Source organism: Sebastes fasciatus, chromosome 14 (assembly GCF_043250625.1).
Source record: "Sebastes fasciatus isolate fSebFas1 chromosome 14, fSebFas1.pri, whole genome shotgun sequence".
Classification (NCBI taxonomy): domain Eukaryota; kingdom Metazoa; phylum Chordata; class Actinopteri; order Perciformes; family Sebastidae; genus Sebastes; species Sebastes fasciatus.
The window spans coordinates 12,047,685-12,074,591 of NC_133808.1; the positions used below are offsets into that span (position 1 = coordinate 12,047,685).

General features: G+C 38.2%; 1 long non-coding RNA gene across 1 annotated transcript; it reads left to right on the top strand.

Annotated features, from left to right (window-relative positions):
* Positions 1-26,479, top strand: LOC141782455 (uncharacterized). Its single transcript, XR_012597118.1, has 2 exons — positions 1-13,182; positions 25,732-26,479. It is a non-coding gene; the product is annotated as an uncharacterized LOC141782455 (long non-coding RNA).
* The last annotated feature ends 428 nt before the right edge of the window (positions 26,480-26,907 follow it).

The following is a 26,907-nucleotide window of genomic DNA, read 5'->3' on the forward strand; positions in this document are numbered from 1 at the left end:
TTAAACATTCAGTGGAGTCATTTAAACTTTTTTCTGTGTGACCCTCTCGACTAGTTGAGTTTTACGCGTAGACAGTGTGCATTTTTTGGGTCGATTCTCTCTCTCTGCGACGCGCGGGACACAAAGTAAAAAGTCCATTTAATGTCGAATTATTGATATAAGTTATTATAGGCCTTTATTATCTTCATTGTGGGGGGATGTCGGTGTGCACGCTGTTTTTCAAAATGACAACTCTTTTTGACATTTAGGAGCCATTGACAACAAGGCTGTCATACCCCCCCCCCCCCCAAAAAAAAAACAGTGTTTGTAGGTTTTAGTTCATCTAATGTGAAATCATGAATGTGATCAGCCTTTATTCCCACTAAATGTGTCTGTGCATTGACAGTTTATTATTGTTATTCATGCAGCAGCAGCCTTGTCGCCGGTTGCCTGAAGAATCCCGGTGATCGGTGACATAAACCCGTCCCCAAGCACGAGTATAATAATGTAACGAAACAGATGTCGTCATTTTGAGTGAGGTTATGTGTCTAAAACTTTGCTTTGAAAGGTTTTTTTGATGTGCCAGTGTTTCTGGGCGGACGGAGGAGCGCGGAGGAGCGTTTTTGTCGCGTCGGTGTTTTCGCTGCATGAACAAAGGACTGGATGGAGTATATAGTCGGCTCGGCTCACAGAGCGTCGGTGGTGGAGAGAGAGCAGGCGGGCTGTTTACAATAATAACACGATCGAGCGGTGACGTCACGCAGAGCGACAGCGGCCTCGGCCAATGGGGAGCCAGCATGGCCATCAGCAACACGCTATATTTGGAAAGTGGTTACATCATCGAGGTAGAGCAGGCTGGAGTGCGGAGGGGGCGGGACTTCCGCATGGGGATTTTCAATTTGTAGTCCAGAAACAAGGACAATGAGTAGATTAGGTTTGTCTTTATGGAAGCTTCAAGACTGGATTTTTTTTAGAGTTTATCAAACATTTTTTCCAGAAGCTTTTTATACACTCTCATACAGCCAAGATGTTGTTAGTCAGCTTATTATTATTATTTTTTTGCATTTTAGTCTATCACGATCAAGATTCAAGTTGTGTAGTACAACGAAATTAGATTGTGACAATCCCATAGGTGCTAATGAAAAGATAATACAATAAAAAAGAGATAGTGCAATATAAATATAAAAAATATAAAAGACAATACAATATAAAATATAAAAATACAATATGTATATTGATGAGATGACAGTTGCCAGATTATTGCAGAGTGATCAGCATATGTTATTGCACATATCCGTAACAGTAGATCTACAGTATGTACACTGTGACACAAAAGTGACCAATTTGTTAGTGCAATATGAATATGAAAAATATAAGTCAAATTTATTTCTATAGCACATTTAAAACAACATGAGCTGACCAAAGTGTTTTACAGACATAGGCAGAATAAAAACAGGTCAACAGAGCAGACAACAAAATCACACACATATCCACAGACAGAGACCAAGATAAAATCCATGAGTAAAAGCCTGTTATAATGAGCATTATAAAAGGCCAATTAGTCATCACAATTCAAGAACATTCGAAAGCCAAAGAAAAGAGGAGGGTCTTGAGCTGTACATAAAAGATAATACAATATAAAATACAAAAATACAATATGTATATTGATGAGTTGACAGTTTTGCCAGATTACAGTTTTGCCAGATTATTGCACAAAGTGTCCGTCAGATAATTCTATAATTCTTGCACAGCATCATATCATTATTGCACAGAGTGATCAGCATATGTTATTGCACACATATCCGTAACAGTAGATTTACAGTATTTACAGTGCACAAAAGTGACACAAAAGTGACCAATGTGTTATTGCACATTTACATTGCACGTGTTATCATATATTGTATACAGTTTATCCTGCATTTGTTTCTTATGTTTTTATTTTTTACTATGTGTTATAGGCCTAGTCTATACTCTACTATGAAGTGGCAATCTTGAAGATTTTCATTTAAATAAATATCGGTTAAGTCACTATCTATAGCCAAATGACCCACTGATGAAAGCATTGCAATATTTATATATTTGCAGCATTATGAAATGGGTGTCCGTGGTGATATTCCCAGAAAATTACAGTTTTTCTCCATTGAATACACACACAAAAATTTAACTATGCCCACAAAAACTTGAAGCTCAAAAAGACTCCAAACTCGAAGCATAAATCCATCGAAATTCTAAATCAACCGGGACTGAGATTTTAAAGCAGCAGTGGGTAGAATCGGAGCAAATATGATTATAAAAAGGTATTTGTTTTAATAAAACAGTCACTATATCCTGACAGTAGTGCATGAGACAGGTAATTTGAAAAAAATCATGTGCCTCTGTGTCCTCCGGTGCTCCTGATGGCATCTGCAGGATTTCACAGACCGGAGGAAAACAACTAATCAGAGCCGAGCTGGAGTCTTGCCAAAGTCAAAAAGATGAGGCTGTTGGGAATATCAACATTTTCCACAGGCCTATTATAAAATTACGAAGAAAAACAATAATGAGTAAAATTACAATATATTAGCTTATGTGCCAAAATATTTACTTCCATGGCTTCCGTGATTTCTGACAACGTCACAACTCGTGAACTCTGAGCTTTCAGAAAAGAGGTCGTGAATATGACAAGAGGGAGGGCGTTCATATGGACTCTTCTCGCGAACACGGTAAACACGACCCTATTTGAAGGCACCAAGACTCCAGACTGCTAAACTCGAAGCATAATTTCATTGTTTGAACTCAAATAGAAATTCTAAATCAACCATGACTGAAATCTTAAGGATTGACACTTTAAATTTGAATGAGATGTGCCTTAAACACTGTTTATGACCACGTCATTACAATGCAGGCATGGTTAGGTGACCTAGCATATAATTTGATATAACCTTCGAGAGTGTCAATGGAAGATGTAGCTGAAGTATCTGTCAATAGCGTGCTTCCAGTTTCAGTGCTAAAAATACTTGGCTGTGGAACACTTAGGAGGCTGCTGTTTAATTTTCATACATACACAAAATTTCTCAGCAACAGCCTACTCCATAAATGTTTACTGATCCCCCAGGATGTCTAGTCGAGTCAATTCTGTTTCTATATCTCACTATCACAAATCACACCCTTGATTCGGATAAGGGAAAACTCCCTCAAAAACATTTTAAAGGGGGAAAAACACTTTAATGGGGTTTTACAGTAGAAAATAGTAATGGCAGGTTCTATAACAAAAGTATTGATACTGCGACACCTGCATCTTTTTGTGTCGATTTCAGCAGGAGTACTGATAATACCGTAGTTTTAAAGGTACAGTTTTTTTCTCCCACGTACTGCTAAATTGCAACCATGCAGGAGCATCGTAACCACCAACCGCCTCCGGCCCTCAGCTCCTACAACGGCCTGGTGAAAAAAACTGCAAATTTGCTCAATTATCTTACCTGTTAACAAAAATGCTGTCAGCGTTTAAATGTACACTAGATGCTTGGCTTGTTCAAACACATATTAGAGTTAGACATGCAGAAAGAGCCAACAAAACTGCAACAAATGAGAAACTATATCCAAAGTTATTGTCAGAGATAGATGCTGTTCAGAAAAAGAGTCATGAGGCGGGCTACATACAGAGTCTTTGTTAGAAAATATTGCAATCAAATACCAGCTGTCTTGTGACAAGCTGCATAGTACTAGTAGTAGTATTAGACTGTAAAACAATAATAAGACTGTAGACAGCAATCTCCTTAATTATCTAAATGTAATGTTATGTAATGTTCCTTCTCTATAAAATTACATTCAAAGTTTTCATCAATGCAAAGTGTTGGTATTAGTATCGGTGATACCTGCAATGATATTACTTCAGATTCAAACTAAAATTGAAGGTATCGCCCATCACTACTATACTAGAAGAATGGAGACACTTTCCACTCTGGACACTATTTTACATGAGAGCATAAGATCATTAAATACAAGCTGTGTACTTGAGACAAGCAGTTGGAAATCTATCCCAATATTGGCCTAATGTTTTGATGAATATTGTGCTTTATAGCTCAATGCCCTTGAGGAAAAATGGCAAACAGTCATTTCACTAGAAAACATTAATTTCAGAATAAGAAAATATATATATAATACTTAGAATATTTGCCGTAGCACTTCAGTCCATTTTGAATAAACATTCCAGTTTTTAGCATCACCTAAATGTCAGCTATATTTACTTGATTGTGTTCGGTGACTAATATAAATCTAACACACAGCCTAGAAAGTTTTCCGGTTATCAAAACAACAGTACTGAGAGTCTTACATCAGTTAAGAGTTGACACCTCATGAGCATATATACTTATGGAAAATACATTAGAGGGCTGTATGTATTGTGTATATCTTTTGTTTCACTTTGCATACAGTCTTTCCAATGTGTCAAATGTGTATTAAAATGTGATCCAGAGATTTAAATCTGAGTGCAAAACGTATCCTTTACTGTCGAAATTGGTGTGTAATGTTTGCTTCTAAACTGTTTCTGGACGCAGACTTGGCAAGACTGAAAACAAACACTAATACTAAACGTTATCTTGCTGATATTCATAGAGCATGAGCCGAGGCATGCTGTACAACACTCATGAATGCAATTTGGAGGCTTTAGTGGTTTTTAAGTACTCTCTGAACTTGCGTGCCATGATCTAAACAAGGCATGAGTCTAGATTGTGCTAAATGTAAGAGACAAAATGAGAAATTGAGAAAAATGTATAGGCTAGAACTTGCATAAAAGAAAAAATCATGTCCATTAAAAGTGTCTTGTAGGACAGGCTGGTGAGATGCTTTTGTAGCCTGTCGCTAGAGCTCATGTCATGTTAGAATAATACTGCGGTAAATTAATTTGCAATAGTCTCCTTGCAGATACTGAACGGTCTTCTGAGACGTGTTGATGTATTTCTTGTATGGTAATTAATAAGGGCTACACCTGTCTCTGACTGTCACCTGATTTTTTTAATTCTGTATTTTGATTAAATTGCACACTATTTATATCATTTCCATCCGGGTCTCAGTGGAGAGTGCTAATCCTGTGGTGGAGCTGCTGTTCATGCCGTACTCGGGTTTATTTTTTGCACAATCATCGTCAAATATAGAGATAAAGAACATAGGCACAAATATATATCTTCAATCACCAGCTTCCGGCCAAAAGTTTCGCAGTTAGGCTTCCGAAACTTATTCTTCGAGGCCTTTCTGTAACCCTGCATGCCTAGGATTAGGTCTTGCTTGTGTTTAGCCCTCTCTGTAATCCCTCTCAGCAGTCTGCCTCAATAAAGAAAGAAAAAAAAAATACTGAAGAGGGGTGTGGACAATCGTCGAGATAATAAAAAAACTGACTACTAGACCAGGAAGCAACATAAATATGTTTTGTTGGCTGATGTAAACCTGTCACTCAAGTAACAATGCCATTTCTTTTGAATGGAAAACGTCTCTCGTTAAACAGCCCAAACAGGGACCTGGGTGTTTGACTCTGAGGTTATTCGTCAAATTGTATTGCTTCGTGCACAGGATCCTATGGGCATTTTGACCCCACATTTAGTGTGGATATTTACATACATACATATGAGAATAGAAAGTCTTACTGTGTTAACTGTATAGTAGAGTTAGAAACCAATTTGGAGAAACCAAGCTGCTGTTGAGGATCTTGTCAGTGACAGTTCTGTGTTGGTAGACTACACAGCTTTCTCAGTCTCTACAGGGAAGTTTTTGCTGAAACTTTTCATAGGAACTCTGAAACCAAAGTATTTTTAAGTGGAGCATCTCTTTACTCTCCTCAGCTTGCCTTGTATTTCTGCTACTAAACACTTTCCCACCCCTCTGTCCATGTAACCAGTGCAGCTAGCCGAGTTTTTCCCCTTAATTGTCCCCTATGCTCGTAATGTAATTTTAGACTACTCAATAAATTATACTCACTTAATGTGATTGCTATGTGTGAGAATGTGTGTAAGATCATATAGAGACTAAATAAAAAGGGCTTCTTGTGCTTTAATATCTGAACTTGCTGGCCGAGCATGTGATAGTGTTTAGCAGGACCCGGACTATAAAAGTTTCACTTTAAGATAAATCATTTAATTTAATAGAAAAAACAGTATCTTATTATGATTTCTGACTGCCAATTTAGATGTAAAAAAAGTTGCGTGTATGCACTTTTTATATCGCCCAGGGGCTAACGTGCACCACCTCGCAGCCTTTGTGCTAAAAAGAGGTCAGAGGTCTCTGTTGTGTTTTCAGGGTGACCTGCTAGTGACTATTAGCCATTGATAAATGTGATGTCCCACAAGTGTGCGGGCCGGACCCCTCCAAAGGGGGGAGGTGTCATAACACGCCCCACGCTAACCTCCCCACCTCAACCAGTGCATACACACACACACACGCAAACACACACACACACTTTGCCCCGCTGACAGGAGCACAAGGGGGCAGCTGCTACAGATGTCTCATAGAGAGAGGGGGAGGGGAGCCAAGGAGACATCAATGGAGAGTCTCTCTCTAGTGTGGAGTTCTCAGTGGGGCTCACTGTGTTCTCTAAGGACCAAGACGAGGGAATAGGCCACATTAATATAGTAAGCCTATAGTCTCTTATATGTTGTTGCAGGGTGCTGCTCATTTGGACTACTGGGCTGTTATATGCATGTATTACTTCTTCTTGTGTACACTGCAAAATATCCCCAAATATTATTACTCCATTGATCCAGGTTGATATTAACTATGAAGAGTTTTTTTTTTCTCCACACAAGGACATCATTTAGTCTCTGATATTTTTGATTCAAAGAGTGAATGGAACTAACTTTATTTAAAATGACGACAATCACAAGTAAGAATGATTTTATCACACTGTTCATTTGTAACGCTTAATTTAATTCAGGGATAGACAGCAATGTACCACAGAGAGCTGTGCATCATGTCAACCAACACCTAACGCTTCCATACAGAAGGTGATTTCATTGCACTTTCATCAAGAGTCGAGTGAAGTGAAGTCACCTGCTGGCGCCTTACGCTGATATTAAAGGGGAACTATGCCCATTTTTCAAAATTCATACATGTTATTCCTATGGTCTAGGACAGTCCAAAAATATTAGTAAACATGAACAACTCTCTCCCAAAAACAGAGTTCTAAAACTCAAACTTGTGATGTCATAGGGTATAAAGTGTGGAGCTGCTCCATAGATAATGAATGGTAGGGGTGGGGGGAAAAATCGATTCACCTATGTATTGCAATTTTTTTTTTAACGATTTTGAAATTAATTTTTTATTACCAGATTCAATATATTTGCTTCATTTTGGTCTATGTGGAGATTGAAGGAAGTTACCACTTTTATTGTTGTAGTCATAGTAACATGACGTCATAGCCATTCTGTATCCGTCAACCAAAACAAACCGCAGAAAGTAGAAAACAGCAGAGGTTCCACGTGGATACGACCTGCACCCTCACATTTTAAATCCAAAGTGGTAAACACTACACATACAGTAAAGTATGGAAACACTTTGGGTTTCACACATTGCCAGGAAAAGCAGAGCTAGACATGATGGGTAAAGCTGCATGCTAACTCTGTCATGGACAAGTAATGTAATCGTATTGCGGTAACATGTGGTCAAGCCAGCCGTCACTCATTTCCGTGGTCAAATCGGCCGACGCTACAACTGTAGAGCACCCATATACTGACATTTTTGTTAAATGCATTGAAACGGCCCCGATGGAGCTGACCATGGATGTATAACACATTACATGTCCGTTATAAATTAAAAAGAAAATGCCAGTAATCTGTGAGGGAAATGTCTTTATTCTTTGATTTTTGGGTTACTGTAAAAAATGTAATAAATAATTCCTGACAATTTGACTTCAGGACATCTCTGACTACATACATGCTGAAAATCAAACATTTTTATTTTACCAATTTAGATATTTTCCAAAGTAAAAGTCACCAGAAGTGTATGATTCAACTTTTCCCCATGGTCTAGTGTTAAAAAAGTTAACAAAAATCGCAATAAATATCAAATTGGCACCCAAGTATCGTGATCGGGAGATAGGTGTATCTGATTTTATGGACCCACAGAATGTTTTGTTGTCTTTTTTTTATACCAAAATCCGCTTTACTCTATTGTAGTGTTGTCAGTTGTGAAACAGAAAATGTTCTCATATACTCAGAACATTCCCCTGGGTGCTCAGTCCCATCTCGAACATCTCTCTCCCAATTCATTGTCTGTGAATGCAGCTCCACACTTTATACCCTTTGACATCACAAGTTTAAGTTTTAGATTTGGGAGAGAGTTGTTCATTTTTACTAATATTTTTGGATTGTCTCAGACCATAAGAATAACGTATTCATTTTGAAAATGGGCATAGTTCCCCTTTAAAGCTGCAAACTATTCTACTACTAATACTACTCCTCCTCTGTTGTAGGCTACAAGGGTGCTTATCCCTTGTTTGATGTCACTCCTGACCTTAATCAACCTGTCTTTAAGGTGTCATCCAGTCTGTTGTTGATATTCCTCACTTCAGTAAACTAAAGATTTGCTTCAGAACTCTCGAAGCTTGTTGTGAGCTGCCTATTTCCCTATCATTTGATGTGATGCAGTCCCATGTCTGGTGGTGGTGGTGGTGGTGTGAAAGGCCATCTTTTGAGTCACATGAGGGATGAAAGAGGGAGAGAGAGACAGAGAGGGAAAAAAAATCTGTAAAACTCCTCCTCGAATGAGAAGCAGCTGAGTGTAACAGCCAACCATGCACGCAAGTCATCTAACATGAAATCAAATTGCGTTGAACTAAAACTGCCCCGGCGTGGCAACTTTTGCAGCCGGGGTTAGCCTGCCGTCTGCGGTTCAGACGCCGCGATACACGACACTGAGCCTCTTGTTCAGCTCGTCTACCAGAAGACAAGGGAGAGCCCCACTCTGTCTCGAACCGTCCTAATGAAGAGACGCATTATTATGATGTGATTTCATTTGGGCCTGCAGGAAAAGCTGCCGTGGATAACAGAGCAGTCTGAGTAGCATGGTTCATTTGTGTAGTGACATGTGACTTGTGTTTTCGTGAGTCATAAGGATCTCCTGCCTAATGGAAGGCAGCGTGTGCTCATGTGACGGTGACACAATGCAGGACGGACTGTATAGTATTCACCAGGGCTCGGCTTGGCTACTGTTTGGCACTGCTAATAGGGACCCACAAGCGCCTTTTTATCTTGTTAATTTTTCTCGTAGTGAAACTAAAATAAACAAAAAACACTATTCTTTTTGTGTCTATGAAGGGTTTTGACTATAGCGGGTAATTTTTTTAAAACCCTGACAAATTCTGCAAAGTTGTAATTACTGCATATATGTGCATTCGTAGATATGAATGTGTATGTGTGTGTGTGTGTGTAATGTCTTTGAGTACTGCATCATGATCTCCCCTATGGTCACGGTGGTGTTTTTGCTGGCTCATCCCAGCCTCTCCACATGCCTGTTTAACAACACAGAGCTCCTCCTTACTGGCTTCCTGTCCAAACCAGTTTATCTGTAAACAAGTGTGTTTTTTTCCTCTCCGCCCCATTGTCCACACTACACCAGAACGCATACACAATGGCCGCCCTCTCTGTCCCAGTCTGCTGTACTCCAAAGTAAAACAAAAACGTACACCGCAATGCAAAGAAATTATATATGCTTCTTGATGAGGACCATAATAAAAATATAAAGTTTTAAAATACCATACATTAAAAAAAGTAAATGACATATTTGATTGTGTAGACATTTTTTAAAAACTCAGTTAAAGTTGTGCTCAAAAGACTGGCCTCTATTCACTTCCATAAAACTAATAGCAGGTTGCAGCTAATTCTTTTTCCAGTGCACCCTGGTGGAGCCAACTACTGACATAGCAGGTGAATGTTGTGTATTGTTATTATGTGTGCATTGGGATGAAATGGCTGTCTCTGTTTATCTTGCCCGAGGTACACTATATGCTACGCTAGATATGATAACAGCAGGGTTATTGTGGCAGAGCCCAACCCATCCCTGCTTTGGCCCGTTGCATGCACACTACAGTAGTGTGTGTGCACTCGTGTGGTGTTGCCAAGCTGATCTTAAATTGAGAAGAAGTGGTTATGCCATATAATGGTATGGGTTTTTGATATCTATGTCTCTTTGAGAGGTGTGGTAAACAAATTAGTCAAACGTTTAAAAAAATGGGGCAGCTGAAAAGGAAACTTCAAATTAGAGAGGGCAGTATGATGTCACAGCAATTTAAGATAAGATGTCCTCATTTGAACTGTGGCACGGACCATCTTTAAAACCCAACTCCACATTATGATCGAGGAGAGCGTGGAAGGAGAACATACTGTAACTGCTGACTGAGCGCCTATAGTTTAGCAGACCCTTTACCCTTTACCTCAAAGTCAAGGCTTTTTCATTCCTGCGTTTTCACATGTGTCATGATGTTTGCATTTTAGGAGTAATCCCACAGATTCCTTTACTACTTGACCTAATAATAAGCATATGCCAGATAAGGGTGTAAAAAAAATATAGATACAGATGGGTATCACGATATTATGTGTTGTGATATTGTATCGATTCTCCAAAACACTGTGTCGATTTTTAATTAACCTCTTGAAAATCTGACGGCTCACCGTTGGGCCCGGCTGCTATTCGGTCTTTCGGAGGTTGTAGTGGGCTTTTAAAGTTAGAATGAAGGTACTGGCAACATATGAAACTAGAAAACCCAAGGAATCTCTTTGTACTCTTTTGTCCTACTAGTTTGTCACAAAGGAGGCTAAATAACGCTCCCAACTTACACTAAATTTTGGCGAGGAAAAACTGACATGGCCATTTTCAAAGGGGTCCGTTGACCTCTGACCTCAAGATATGTGAATGAAAATGGGTTCTAAGGGTACCCACGAGTCGCCTCTTTATAGACATGCCCACTATTTGGATGCATTATATATTTGTTGGTGTATTTCTGGTTTGTTCTTTATACTATTACAGTTTTCCTAAACTTAAATTAAAAAAAATAGCAATATATCACCTTGCTTACAGTATTGGAATATATTGAATAGTTACCCCAGCATCATGATACGTATTGTATCACCAGATTCTGGCCAATACACAGCCCTAATGCTTATTTCAAATAAGTACCACATTCATGGCGCTCATATACACGATGGTAAGAAAAGTATTGCAGCGTATTCAGCATTCTTATACAGCCTTAAGACAATGCATTTACATGTAATGTGAAATAACTCTCCTTATAGGCTATATATGATATGCTGTACCAAAGGCTTTAAATGTCTGTAGCTTAAATAGTGTTTTTATATGCCCACAGTTCAAACAGTGTTTTAACAACTCTGACAAAAAGCATATAAAATCATTTAGTCACATTTTTATATAGGATATGCCTGATTATGAATTCAATCAGTGAGTTAAAGTGCAATAGCAGACAGATGACACATTTTAGTCCGGGTCATCTGAGTGAAGAGCAGTGTATTATAACCACGAGGCCAGTCATTGCTGTTTTGTTGTGGATCACTATGGAGTGAGCTTTTGGATTTGCCCAGTTCAGTTGGTACAATAGACCTTTATCATGCTTACAGGTAAAGGCTGTGGAGCTTCCAGTAAAAGTTTTGGTCGCTTATATTCACCAGTGGTAAGAAACTTGACAAATGGCAATGTTTGGTATAACATTAAAGCTGAATTAGGTAGAATTGGAGCAAATATGATTTTAAAAAGTTATTTTCATAAAACGGTCACAATCCTGACAGTAGAGCATGAGTCAGGTAATCTGAAAAATTAAAGTCATGTGACTCTGTGTCCTCCGGTGCTCCTAATGGCATCTGCATGATTTCACAGACTGGAGGAAAACAACCAATCAGAGCCGAGCTGGAGCCTGCCGCTAAACAGTACACTACAAGATATTTCTGAAAACATTTGAGGTGAGAATAGGCATATAGTAACAAATATTGTTTCATATTTGATCTATCTGCCTAGTTTGGCCATTCGATCGGAGTTTGCGAGTGATTGACAGCTGCTCAAAGACGGCAAGGCTCCAGCTCGGCTCTGATTGGTTGTTTTCCTCCGGTTTGTGAAATCATGCAGATGCCTTTAGGAGTACCGGAGGACACCGGAGGACACAGAGGCACATGATTTTTTTTTCAGATTAACCTGTTTTATGCACTACTGTCAGGATATAGTGACCGTTTAAGAAAAATAATAACTTGTTTTTAATCATATTTGCTCGATTGCAGCTTCAAAACAAGGAATCTCATGCAACTATACTATTTTTAAAATTTATACAATATTTATTTTTGGGGCTATGAATATAGTGGTAATGCTATTTAGTACGGATTTTATTGCACTTACAACACACATGTTGTATCACCATAGAGTTTATATGGTATATTGTGTTACTTATAAAAGCTGCATGGTGTTTTTAAGATAAGATAAGATAAGATAAGACAAGATAAGATAAGATTAACCTTTATTAATCCCTGGAAGGAAATTCAGGTGTCAAAGCAGCAACATCAGCAAACAGAGTGAAACACAGGAGATGTAAAGGTATACAAAAATTATAGAAACAATAAATAGAGATATAAAAGATACAGAGTGAATGGGTGAACATAGTGTATACACTCTGTCAATAAATAAATGTAGTATGTAAAATAAATAAATGTAATATGTGCAGTCTATAAAGTGATATATAAGATGTATAGTGTAAAGTAAGTGTAAAGTGCGCCAGTGGTTCGAGTCCAAGATAGTACATAAGGATCGTGGCATTCATTTCATATTTAAAAAAAAATTCTGGTTTGAACAAGTTTGAACGTAAAGATTGCACAGCTCTGGGTGATTTGCTGTGAAAAGTGGTTTGGGAGCTAAAGAGTTAACGTGTCCCTCTCTCTGTTGGAACGCTGCGTGGGCTGCGAGATCATTCGAGAGTGCATTTTCAGCGTCCAATCAGCGGCGCGGACTCCGCTCCGCGTTCGGCCAATGGGAGCGATGGGAGGCTCTATCGAATTTGAATGAGGAGTGTATCTTTCGGCGCCATTTTCGAGTGAGCTGCGGATTGCCTCAGCAGCTGCGGGGAGAAGAGGATGCTGCTGCGAACATAGAGAGAGAGAGAGAAAGAAAGCTGCCGCGGAGAGACGGGGGCGCTCAAAATTAAACTGCGCTTTTTAGAGAGAGGGGATAATTTCAATGGAAACACAGGTAATTGACGCCACAAAGTATTTAAATTTGAATCGGACAAACTGGACTGTGAGGAGACGGAGAGACGTTAGAGAGACGTTGCCACAGCTTGTACTCCTCCTAGCAGCTAGCCTGTTAGCTTAGCATACTAGCACATATACAGTGCTGCGCTGTAACGGTAGAAACGAATATGCGCTCGAGCAGCGGACCGTTTTATCCAGGAGAGATGAGGAAGGACAGATATATTTTTTAAAAATGTAAAATTATTTTGTATGGAGGAGACACTTAACTTTGGTGGTTATAAATCAAACCTGAAGTATAATGGACTATTTTTTTCCGGTATTGGAGCCTTAGTTTTTGAGCGGGAGGTGCAAAAAAGCAGCCGAGCAGGAGGAGAAGCACAGTGTCAACAAACGGCTCCTATAACGGTAGACTGGGAGGGAAAAAAATCAACCGGGACAGACACACAGTTCCTTTTGTGGTAACTTAAGCGTTTTGGGGGGGATTGTTAGACAGAAAAAACACCTGGTAAGTTTATCATTATATCCCTGTATGACCTTACACTCAGGCATGACTTTAATAATGTTTTATTTCCCCTGTATGTGTCGTAAAGTGGTTCTTACCGTGCAGTCTTTAACGTTATCTTCTTGTATATTAACTCCAGATGACCGTTGGTCTTATATTCAACGTTCGATTTGTGTCCGTTGATGGATTTGAATGTCTTACCTTAACGTTCGATGACCAAATAGGTTCTTATTTCAACGTTCGATTTGTAACAGTTGATAGATTTTGAATATCTTACCTTAACGTTCGATGACCAAATAGGTTCTTATTTCAACGTTCGATTTGTAACAGTTGATAGATTTTTGAATATCTTACCTTAACAGTTAGATGACCAACGTGGCTCTCAGCCAAAGTGACAACAGTCCTATAGGTCGCTGTTTCATGATGATGATTCAACTTTTAATAGCTCTGTTAAAACGTTAAGACGAATGGCTGTCATAGCCCACTAACGATGCAGTAAATTAGTTATTGAAAATAAAAAAAGGCAATGTTTTTTTTCGTAGTTTGATGCAGATTCATTGCCTTTTTTTTCTTCTTTGCCCCTTACTAGCCTCGCTCCACTTTCTGTGTGCCCTGGGCTCTGATTAAATTCAAGTACATTGAGAGGGGAGAAAAAAAAAACCTCTCTTCGTGGTCTAATCGCTTTATAGTGACAAAACGGACCAAAGCATTAATTACTGGAGAGGTTGCATGTATGTCATTTTATCCTGCCTCATGATTCTCATATAATGAACTACTTGACTAATAAAGCAGAAGAGAGGAAAAAGAGAGGCTCCATATAATTGTGCGCCTAAACCCGCCCCTTCTACTTCCTTCTAAGTAGAGATCGGTTTAATGTGTTACATAATGCGAGGCCTTCATATCTTTTACAGTGTTGCATTTATTTAAACAAATACGTGTCCACATTGTCAAGTATCATGTTTAAATTTATGAAAAAATCCTAATTCATATTAACTGCATTGAGAACGTGTCCATTTCCCCTGTTAATGTCTTTTTATCCCTTTCCCCGTCACAAATGCTTACTAATAGTATTTTTTTTTTTTTTTGTCATACATATTCTGCAGTAGTAAGGTTAAGAGTTGTTTCCACTTCAATTAGATATGCATGACCTGAATGAAAATGAAACTAAATACTAGTCTTATGCATAGCTTTCTTCACTGAAATTGCAGATTGTATCCTATTATAATAATATTTTGTTGTAGAAGAAGTGAGACAGCATTTTCATGATGAAACCACCCACCTCATATAGTTTGAGCATTTATTTTTTTAGGGCATTTAGTTGGAGGGAAATTAGTGATATGAGAGAAAGACCTCTCACAGCCACATAGCAGAGCAAAGAGGTGGAGGAAGAGGAGGAAATTACTGTACTATAAGATCTGATGTGTCTGACTGACAAGAACATTTTAATTTGTGGGTGTATGAAACAGTGACTAGTATGATAACTTAAAAATGTGACAGGCGTGTAATTATCTGCTTTAGGAATAAACAAATTTGTTGGTATTTAATGTACACCACATGGTGTATTTAAAATGGATGGGCAATTTATATTAACCCAAGTTTCAACTCGTCTCTATATGTGTGGCTGTGTAAACCCCAATTGGATATGCACACATAATGTTTAAAAATATCCCCCCCCAACTATTTATTGATTATATTAAAAAAAAATGCTGCTTATTGATAAATTGATCTATAGTGTAAAAAAAAAAGCTATTCGGGTCACTACACCTAAGTCGGGATGTGTTTTGAAGTATTATTTTTCAGATAGAATGTTTGTAAAAGTAGTGCATGGAAAATAAAATTAGTGAAAGCACAATATCTAATAGTTTTATAGGATGTATAAAAAGATGTATAGGATGCGTATATACATACACAAAAATATTGACAAACTAAATACACCTGCCTGCTTACTTCATGCTAAAAGTTGAAATTATCTGTCCACCAGTCTGTCATCGTGTTAATTCAGTCAGATAGGTCTTTGCAAAATATTACTGAACCCTCAGCCGGTGAAGTGTAGATATAAAAAAAAAAAATCTTTGAAAATGTTATGATTCACAGTGTCAGTGTAATGGATAAAAAAGGAGGAAAAAAGGGCCAAAAATACACATGTTATAGACTGTACTTAATATTTCAGTTGAGGCAGTGATCATTAAAATCCAATTTCATCCAATTTAGTTGATGGAAGACATCTTTTGTAATCTGTTTTACAATATCGGCTGCAGTGTGTGTTTATTGCTGATATTTCTGTTTCATGAAGACTACAGATTTGAATTTGTCAGATGTAATCTCTTGAAAGGACGAGGTAGCACTTTGTCAAAGGGAAATTTTGTGATCAAGAATCTTAGTAATATATAAACTTTTACACACCGGCTATCTAGTTTTAGAATGTGTATCTAACTTGCTCATACAGGGGAAGTAGGTGTAAATATTTTGGTCATATTTCTGAAGAGGGATTACAATAATGTTGACACTGTCCCTGTATGCAATTGTCAAATTAGTACTAGTGTATTTTAACAGTTTTTATTCGTTGATCTCCTGTAAATGCTACAGGTCTATGTCTCCCCTCCGTTCTCTGGTATTTGCCTCTTAACTGTCTTTGTGGAGCACCGTTGTGCTGTTTCAGACTGTTAGCATGACATTCTGTGACTCATCATTCTGTCTTCTCAGACCCCTCTGGCAAAATGGGCTCCCACCCCCATTTCCTGGTGAAACTGTGCCTCTCTTCTTGTACTTGCTCACATGTGTTGTAGCCAGGCTGCAAAGAGCCCCCACCCTTCTCTTCCTTCTTTCTGCACCACTCAGCACAAACTTTATAGTATTCAAATTTGCGGTGATGGGAACAGGTTTTCACGGGTCCTGTTGGTTATTTTCCAGAAGTTGGCCTTGGTTTCAGTTCTACGCCTCAGCAGCATTAAATAGAAGCTGTCAAATGGTTTTATGTGCGTCAGTCAGTTCTCTCTCGCAGACATGATTGAAGTTCTGGGATAGTTTAAAATGTCGTCATTCTAGGTAAGCCTTAAGTTTAGTTGTGATCTTTTGTGAAAATGAGTGTCTGTGTATTTTTGCTTGATGTATTTATCCATAAAGTTAAGGCGACAGTGACAGCAGTGCAGCATATGCAGGCTTCTTACAAGCATATGTTTTGCATTGGCTTTGATTTTTTTTTTGCATAGAGTAGATGCTGCATCACTGTAGTGCATTGGGCTTAACACCTGTTTCACTTAAGATGTTATAGAGGTGGCATTAACATTTTAAAAAATAATTATCAGATATGTGCTTAATTGCTGTCATGGTTTGTGTATAATCTGGTAAGCAGAAAAAGTTAGTGGAATTTTGTGGCCTGCTAAAGTAAGATAATCTGTTGTGATGTGAACATTGATGTATTCAATTAGCAGCTTTAAAAATGTTCGTACATTTCAGCACTTTTCTCTAAAAAGCCGATTTTTTGATTCTCTGTAGCTGCACTCAAAAAGTTGTAGATTCCCTTTTATTGTTTTTGTGTAGTGACAGAAGTGCTTATGGACTTGGACAGCATGTTTAGAAAGAATACGTCAGCCGTTACAGTGCTGGTGAATCCTCTGCTTGATAATTAAATTTTAGGTAGTAATATGATAACCTGCAACAGCACTGGCAGTAAGATCTGATGTAGCAAGAGTATGCCGCCTCCTGACTACACACACAGTGTTTTTTTATTGCTGCTGCTCCAGCCTCTTTTTTTTTTTTTTACCTGAAAGTGCTAGATTAGCCCACAGTATTAACTTGTGAGCAATTTGATTGGAAATATTATAATAATCCTAAATTATTTGTGGCTGATTTGTATTGTTTTATTTTAGTGGCCCTAACTTGGTAAGCAGGTGACACATCACCCACTATCCCCAGTCAGGCAGTGTGCTTGGGTGCAGATATCAGATATTTTCACACACCGTGTGACCAACAATTTCTCGTTTGGTCAGTTTTTTAAAGTTTGCTTCAAGAAACTAATTTGGTGTATTTGCAACAGTAATGTCAGCACACATCATTTTAAATTTACTGCTTTAACTCATGTTGATCTGCTGGTGTGTAGTTGTCACTGCCTGTACAGTTGTAAGTAAGGAACATAGTGAAATCCTCACAGATTATTAGTGCCTGTATTTTACATGTAAGTAATTTTGTAACATGCACAAGAGCCATATTACACTTTGATTTATTTATTTATAATTTTTTTTGTCAACATGTAAACTCAATCAAAAGTGTAACAACTCAACTTAAAGTCCTGGGAAAGCCTCATTATTTTTAGTTGGAAATATTTTGGTCATGATGTGTGTTTAACATAAATTTTTTTACACTGAAGCGGAGTAATGTTAGTATCTGAATTCAACCTAGGCATTTGAGTTGGAATATGCACCCAAAAAAACAAGTACAGTCTGTGTGTTTGTGTAATTGTATGGGTGTGCCATTCAACTCTCACACTTTCGCATTGCTTCCTCTTTTGCCCCTCTTGCTTATGTGTGCATGTAACATCATACACACTTATCCTAATTTCAGCCTTACTGATGGTTCCTGTAAGTAGTAGTGATTCACAAGTTGCGGTAATGTTAAAAGTTGTGGTAGTTATCAAAAATACATTTTTGGTTTCCCGCCATGCCTTTTTTTTTATATAGTTCATGCTAATGGTCAAGTGCAAATGAAGTCCGCAGGTCGTACTTTTTGAAATTGCACCACCGTGTACTGCTTTGTCTGCATCCTGTTTATTGCTGCTCTGTCTTCCGTGGCAGTAAGAGGAAGCTCGAAATAGCTCAAATGAAGTAGTAAATAACTGGATAGATCAGAAATTAATTTGTTGAGGAATGCGCAATACTGAGTTGAAATGCATTGTTTCTACAGTAGAGGCAGGTACAGCAATTATGTGTTCAGATTAAATATTTCACCAGACACATTGTGGACACACTGGTGTGTTTAGATGACAGATGCTGCTTTTGGTCATGGGGGAACCTTATCATGTGGTCCACACATTCATTGGAAGTTGTTGAATCTTTTTTTAACTTTTAATTATTATTAAACTTTTGAAGACATGCACTGTCCTAATGTAAAACCTGTTCTCATTAACTAATTCAGAACAGCACAACAAATCACATTTAACAATATTTTACATGTTAGATGATTGCTGTGCTTTAATTTCCAGTGCAATTTTATACATTAGTGTAGATATTGTGTACCTGAAGAGTCCGTCTGTCACACTCCCACCTGACAGTAAATGGAGGGGGTGGTGTATACCTGTGGAGTGCAAGAATGACTCAGAGGTCACTCTCACATATCTGCCACTGTTGTCCTGTGAAATGGGTTTACTCTCTTGTTGATGCCAGGTATGTGTTTTCACACGTTTCTGGAGTTTTCTGTAATTCGTTTGATAAGATAATGGCTGTAGCTTCCAGGGAATCCCAGTCACTCTGCCTGTGCTATGCTGGACATGTTCTGCTGGCTGTGCAAATGTAACAGGTTTTTCTAGGATTAACACACACCATTACAGTACTGGTGTTTGCATGGAACAAAGCAGTTCTTCATAGGTAGCATCCCTGGTCTACAATGAACAATACAAACTGTTCAACACCTCCTGGGTTTCTTTTAGACTTACACATCCTCGCAAAAGAAAAAACGTTTTGTAAAAGGTGATATTTATTTTTCCCCTTATTGATATGTCATCACAATTGGTTGCTTTTGTTATTAGGGATGAATTGTTTTTTATTAGCTTTTACTACTGTACATGCTGAGTTCATGCTGCCCCAGTAGCTGGTGAAACATTTTATCACACCATATAAAGTTGTGGCACATTGAGTAAATTTGTACTGAGATATTGTCTTGCCAAACACAGGACAACAATGATTTGGCTAGCCTAATACCTGGTGTTTATCTGTCTTAAATTTTTAAAGTGATGGATTTGTAGCTGTGTGTATGTTGCTTGCATGCCTAAGTGAAAAGTAGGGATGCACCGATATCGGGCTGATACTGACTAAACTAGCTGGATCGGCTTTCAGTGATAATGGGGCCGATCCAATAAATTAAATTCTATGTTTATATACTATATACATTATATACTGGAATTTTAATTCCTGTTTAAGTTTTGACCAATTTATTGCTGCATTAAAACAGTTTACACCTGAATAGTAATTGTAATTTTCCAAGGTGTTGGTGTACGATGTAATATTTTAATGATAAATAACAATTCAGTAAATTTATGTTATGTTATGTTATCTATGTATTTATTTGTTACATTTTGTTTTACAAAGTTAGGAAAGCAATATTTAAGTCAAGTCTGTTACACATAAAAAAATGTGTCGGCTCGGTACTCGGTATCGGCCGATACCCAAAGCCCAGGTATCGGTATTGAGACTGAAAAAGTTGGATCGGTGCATCCCTAGTGAAAAGAAACAGTGGGTCTACTCTTACATTCATTGTATACTGGATGGCTGTATATATATATATATATATATATATATATATATATATATATATATATACAGTATATATTCTGTAACTAGTATAAATCAGTAATATTTTTTAAGTTGTTAGTGCTTTCAAACCAGGCCGTTGTGTCTGTGGATATTTAACTTGGTGTAGTTTCTTTCCAAGTCCCAGTGGTTGAAGATAGAGGGCTTTATGAACACAATGAGAAACTCAAATTTGCATGGATCTTTTCATGTGGATAAATGTGAATGCCATTCAGTTTTTTTTGCACAGCTTAGGACGTAAATGTAGATCTCCCTTTTAGTTTGTGCTTATACAGGCAGAAGATGGTGTAACACAGACACCAGGCCGGCCCAGACCACTTCTGGGGAGGTGATGGGTTGTTGTGTGCAGTCCCTGTACCCGATGGGGTGTAGGAGGTTACTTGACCTTCAACCTTGGGGTCAGGTGACTCTTTGAGGCCATTGTATGGGGAGCAAATGTCGTAGGAATGGGTTAAAAAGGCTGAGCAGTGAAGGTGACATGTCCGGGCATGCTGCCTTAAAGGAGAGAGGGAGAAAAATAGGGAGAGGTTAGATTCATTGATGTGAACTATTCCACCTGGACTTGTAAAGAAATGATCAGCTTAAAATGAAAATACACAACTTACCTGGATAGTTAATTTGTGCATTTTTGTTAAGTAATTTATAAGGATAGACAAAGTAAATTGTTGTGTCATGACCTCTGTTGCAGTTTAATGGCATGAACATATGACATTGAAGATAAGGAAATGATTAGGCACATTTTTTGCATGTGAATTCAAGTTGGTGTACATTGTGTTTCCCATGTTTTCCCACTTTGCATTGTGTAGATACAGTGTGCACTCCCACATATATATAGTGTCGGAAGGAGGGGGGTATCGGCTGTTTTCAACAGGAAAATCTATAAACAGCCTTAGCTTTAGTCTGTGATTTTTGCTTACAATTAGGACCGCAACAAACAATTATTTTTATTGAATAATTAGAACTTTTTGTCGTTTTTTTAAATTTTCTTTATTCATTAATTCTTCAAATGTTAGAAATTGTCAAACACCCCTTTGCACCTGAAACTTTCCAGAGCCCATTCATGTATTTTCTTATTTCGTCTGAACAGCTAAAACAGGTGATTCAATTCTCAAATAGCCTATAATATAAAACTTGAAAAAGCTGCCTCCAAATGTTTGAGGAGGAGCTGAAACCTGCAAGTGTGTGGCATTTTTATGTAACAAGCTATGAATTGATTTTTAAAATAGCTGTTTATTTTTTTGTTTCTCCCAATCATTTTATCACACACTGCTTCCATTTTTATTTATTTGATTTATCCATTTTATTGTGGCAGGGGATGTGGACCCTATTAGCCCAGGACTAATACAAGTAGATTTTGTCATGCCCAACAGCTCCGACAATTTTACACCCCTCTAGTGAAGTTGTAAATTAACCACAGTGTAACTTGTGGTGTATCAAATGTCTTTGAGTATTATTAGTTGACTTTTTGATACCGTTGCAATGCTTTAAACTCTAAACCAAATGATCCTCCATAAAGTGTCCTGCACCAATTTAACAGCATAAGTTATCAAGTAACATTCATTTTTGGAATAATAATTTTTCATTCAGAATAGGGATGCACCAATCCGACTTTTTCAGTCGATACCTGGGCTTTGGGTATCGACGAGTACCGATCCGATACCAGTATTTAATTAATAAGCTGTATGCCTCAATGTATGGAGGTGACTGGGATCATTCTTGCATGTGTAAGGCAACATCAGGCTTGACTTAAACATTGCTTTCCTAACTTTGTAAAACAAAATGTAACAAATAAATACGTAGATATACTAATATACTGCATTGTAATTAATTATTAAAACAATACATCGTACACAAACAACTTGGCAACATTTTTTTTTTTTTTTAAATGAACAGGAATTACAATTCAAGTGTAAACCTTTTTAATGGAGCAGCAAATTGGTCAAAACTTAAACAGGAATTAAAATTCCAGTATAATATGTATATAGTATATAAACATAGAATTAAATTTAATAGATCGTCCCCATTGTCACTGATATCCGATTCAGCTATTTGATCCGGAATCGGTGCATCCTTACTTCAGAAGGCACAACACTTTTTGCAATGGCTGTGCAAATGTACAAACAACTTATTCTTGAGAAGGCAGAAATAATTGTAAAATTGGTACTAAATGTAAACTATGGATAGACTTTTTAAAAATGTTTAGGCTGAAATGTCATTAAGGACCAGGCTCTTACACACCAATTTGTTTTAATTCATTCATTTCTTAAAAGCACTTTCCTCGTTGTCTTCCCACCCTCCTGCCACTATCGGGTGTATCTGACTATAACATTGTTGCACTTCTTGTGTTCTCTACCTTTGCATGCCTAATGACAAATTTCAGCTGTAGTCATTAATGTTGATCACTGAGAATTACATGTATTTTGCTTTTAGATAGAAAGATGAGTCAAATCCTATATTGTAGTATTACTAATAACATACGCAATCTGCATCTTAGAATTTCTGTGGGGAAAACCCACATATTTCTATGACTGCTTGCGCATCGTGTTAATTAACATTAGAAAGCAAATCTCATCGTTGACGAAGCGAGACAGTAGAGTAGGTAACGCAGAGGCTTTTAGACGACAATGGTACATTTAGGTAATGATGGTGGTGAAGTTCATGAAAACTTTAGGCAGCATAACAAATATAATAATGATAATTTTACCTCTGCAATTGCACTTGACTAACTTTTTCTAATTTATTTTTTGTTCACCGGCCAAATGTTGTCAATGTTCAAATTTTACCAGCCACTCAATAGTTTACCATTAGGTTTTTTTTTTTTTTTTGGCTAGTGAGTAAAGCAAATCTACCAGACACTTGCATATTTTACCAGCATGTGGCTGGTGCTAATTTTGAGCCCTGCATCTGATCTTTCATTCAGCTGTTGCTTGAGATGTGCAATCTATCACAGTGAACAATTTGTGGCTCTTTTTTTGGCCAGTTACTTTATTGTTGCATGGTAATGTAATTAAGAGCAGGGACCATTTTTTAACTCTGCCTTTTGGTTGTGGGATGCTAAAAAGGGTGATGTTTAATAGTCAGATTCCAAAGAGCGACTTTAAATGCAAGAAACAACCAAATTCATATATCCTGTCCCAGTGTTTACCTTCTGGGTTTAAGACAGTATAACTGATGAAAGCAATATGTTTGTGCAGCTGACCCTCAGATCTTAAATCTTTTTTTTTTTAATCCCTGCTTCACTACCACATGACAAAAATGTAGCTTGGACAGAAGAATAAAAACCCCAAATTGTGTCTTGTTACCTTTCTCAAGCAAATTAATGAATTATTTAATTTAAGTTGGGGTTTTTTTTTCGGGCATCCTCTGAGCTGCACTTGTGTGTGTGTGTGTGTGTGTGTGTGTGAAGGAGAAGGCCAGTACATCTTGTCAGTGTCTTTTTGGATGGGACTTATGTTAGAGATGTTATTAGGTTCAGGCTATCAGGTCCATTTCAGACCAAGGTCATAATTACAGGTCCATTGAGACCTCTAGTGGCAACACATTTGTTGGACCTCATCTCCTACAGGATTATTATCAGGACAAAGTTTGTTTTAGCACCTTTGCATACAAACTAGGTTTTGTTAAGGGAGATTTTGTTTTAAGGTTCAAATATGTTGTTTACCAGGACAGCCTGAAAAATCTTGCTAGAAAAGTTGACATTCTTGTTATAACTGGAATAGCTACTGTATGGTACTTAACTTTACTGATTCCTCCAGTGGACTAATTCAGTCTGGTCAGCTATTGAACAACACCTCTGATGCTGGTAGGGTTTCAGTGATTTGCTAAATGCCACTTGAACAGACAAACTATCTCTTGTCACTTGTGCAAACTTGAGATTTGCAGTTTGCAATAATTTGACATTCTTGCTTCATGAAAAGGGTTAAAGTGCATTTTAAATACCAGATGCTTGTTACTGCATAGTGTAACTGGTTTCTAGGAAAGTCAACCTTTTTCAAAAGAAAAGATTTTTCCTAATTTTCCCAGGTTAAGTACAGTGATTTCTGTTTGGGTGCACACTTAGCTGAGGACAGTGGAGCAGCAGTTAGCTTTGTAACCTGAGTGCTCAACCACTGAATGAGATACTGCACTTTCCCTCTGACATGCAACCATCTTTGTAGCTCAGACGCAAATGCTCACTTTACACCCAGGTGTCTATGGAACACCTGTCAAAAGCACTAATGTATTTACTGGCCATGAAAATGGTCCTGTCTTAAAGGTAACCCGCAAATTGGGAAATCTGATCTGAAATCTGCTAAATCTCTGGCGAGACTCACTGCCCGACGACCTGGCCTAATCTTAACTATTCAAGATCAATGCCTAAACCATCTCGCGAGAGGTTCCCCCAACTCCCGGGTTACTTTCTAGACACAACTTATGTAAATGCCACAATATTTGAGTGACTTCTAAGAAAATGTTATATTCTGAGTCATGCAAAAGTACGGACTGCTATTTTTCTCCCGTTTTCACAGTACTTTGTTTCATCATCTCAGTGTTTGGTAAAAAAATTGGCTGGAACATTAGCTAATATGCTTCTAAACCATTTCAGGCAACAATGTCTAATTTGCAAATGCAGTTTTCCTCCTAATAGTTTTAAAAATGTGCAGAAAAAGATACTTAAACACAGTTCTGCTATGGCCACTAAAAAGCAATCAATTGAAGATGTGAAATTACTTGCGTACACTATATGGCCAGTATATGGACAAACATGTGCCTAGACTGCTTGGTTCCAATGAAGGGGAATCCTATTGTTGCAGCATACAATGCTATTTTAGACAACTGGGTGCTTCCAGTGGTGTGGCAACACTTGGGGAAAGGCCCTCTCTTGTTTCAACATGACAGTGGCCCTGTGCATTAAGCAAGATCCATAAAGAAATGTTTTTCTGAGTTTGGTGTGTGGAAGAACTTGCCTAATCTCTGACCTCAACAGCTTTGGGATGATGTTGAGGCCCAGACACACCAAATCGACATCAAAGAACTAAGCAACAAAAGGCTGACTGTTGCGTTGCCTCACGTAGCCCGTGTCTTGGCAAAAAAGGTTGCACGCCACATACCGCAAAGACTACAGCTAACGGCCAACAACCATATATGTTCTGCGCCTGCTCGAGATGAAATAACTCTCCCTACCAGCAGGTAGCCCTAGTACGTATTTGTCATTCAAAAAGGGAAACCAGCTGATACGTCAGGCTGACTAGAGCCGATGGTGCAGCACACACCGCCAAAACTAGGGCACTCACCGACGGCCCCCAAACTGGTCGACCGTCGACTTGGTGTGTCGGGGCCTTTATGTGGCTAAATTGGTGCAAATCTCCTGGTTTTCCCAGAGGAGTGCAGCGCTGTTACATCATAGGAATCCCCCATAGATTTTAAATGAGATATTCAACAACCATATACACGTGTAACATTCTGGTGTCCACATACTTTTGCCTAACGCTGCAATTTTGACAGGCTGTCCTCAAACTGCATTGTCTGTTTTTGTGTGTTTCAGGTGGTAAACCTCTTCGCCTGCTTTAGAAGTGGACAAAAGATCTGCAAAAAAAGATGCTGATGATCATCTGAACGTCTTTAGGTAGATAAATGATAGGTACTAAGCAGCCATCTGTGACCATGTGGTTAGGACTAGAAGCCTGGAGGATGAAGACCGTAAATAACACAGAAGATGACAAGAGTTAGACGCGGAGGGACCACGACTGCAGTTCTGGCGATGCTGTAGCAGCACGGAATGGTTTGTGGGTTACACAGAGATGCAGGCCATACTGTGCTGCCGCAGTAAAGCCTGAATATACAACCTGACTGTCACTTCTTCAACCTGTTGAAGCTGTTTGCTATCGCTCTTGGATTTTTAGTCTCCACTGTCTGAAGTAATGCCACATAGACGATTGTTTGTCTGATGATTAAAAAAAAAAGTTTGTTGGATTTTCTCATTCACTGGTCGCCTTACTGTAGCAGCACGTAAATATTGGAGTTAAGACTCTAGCTGAAGCCTCCAGTATTGATCGTGCTGCTGAAGCAAAGCTGACCACTCACAATCAGAGCAACCAGCCACTGAGTGTACAAACACCTCCCCGGTGCTGCCAAACACTGAGAGATGCTCACAGCTACTTTGTTTATACACAGATTTTGAGTTAACCTCAAACACAATACTTTTTGCTTTTATAGTTAAAATGTGTACACACCATCTTCTTACATTTTCACTGTTCTGTCAGCACACTTGGAGAAATAAAATGTTGAATTGGCTTTTGTCTGGAATCTGTTTTTTTTTTATTCAATTAAAGTTTTAACACAGATAGTCCTTTACATGCCTTGATATAGCACCGCCATCCACGAAGAAGAAGAAATCATGCACACGCGTGGCCTCGCTGCAGCGCGAGTCCGGCCTGTTTAGCACGAGCCCACACACACACAGATTTACTGCGGATTAAAATTATTACATTACAGTGTAGTGTGAACGCACCAGAATTATTTTTGAAATATCACAAGTTTATGTAAATCGAGATTTATTTTTCTTTGTAAAATGTTTTATGTAAGGGTGATTTCTGCTCTGCTCTGCCCTGGCGGGATATATAGGATCTATTTGCTCGCTAATAACGAGCCAGTCTCTTTACATAACTATGTATTATGACTCCATTACGCACACAAAGATATGAGATATTCTGATGTTCAC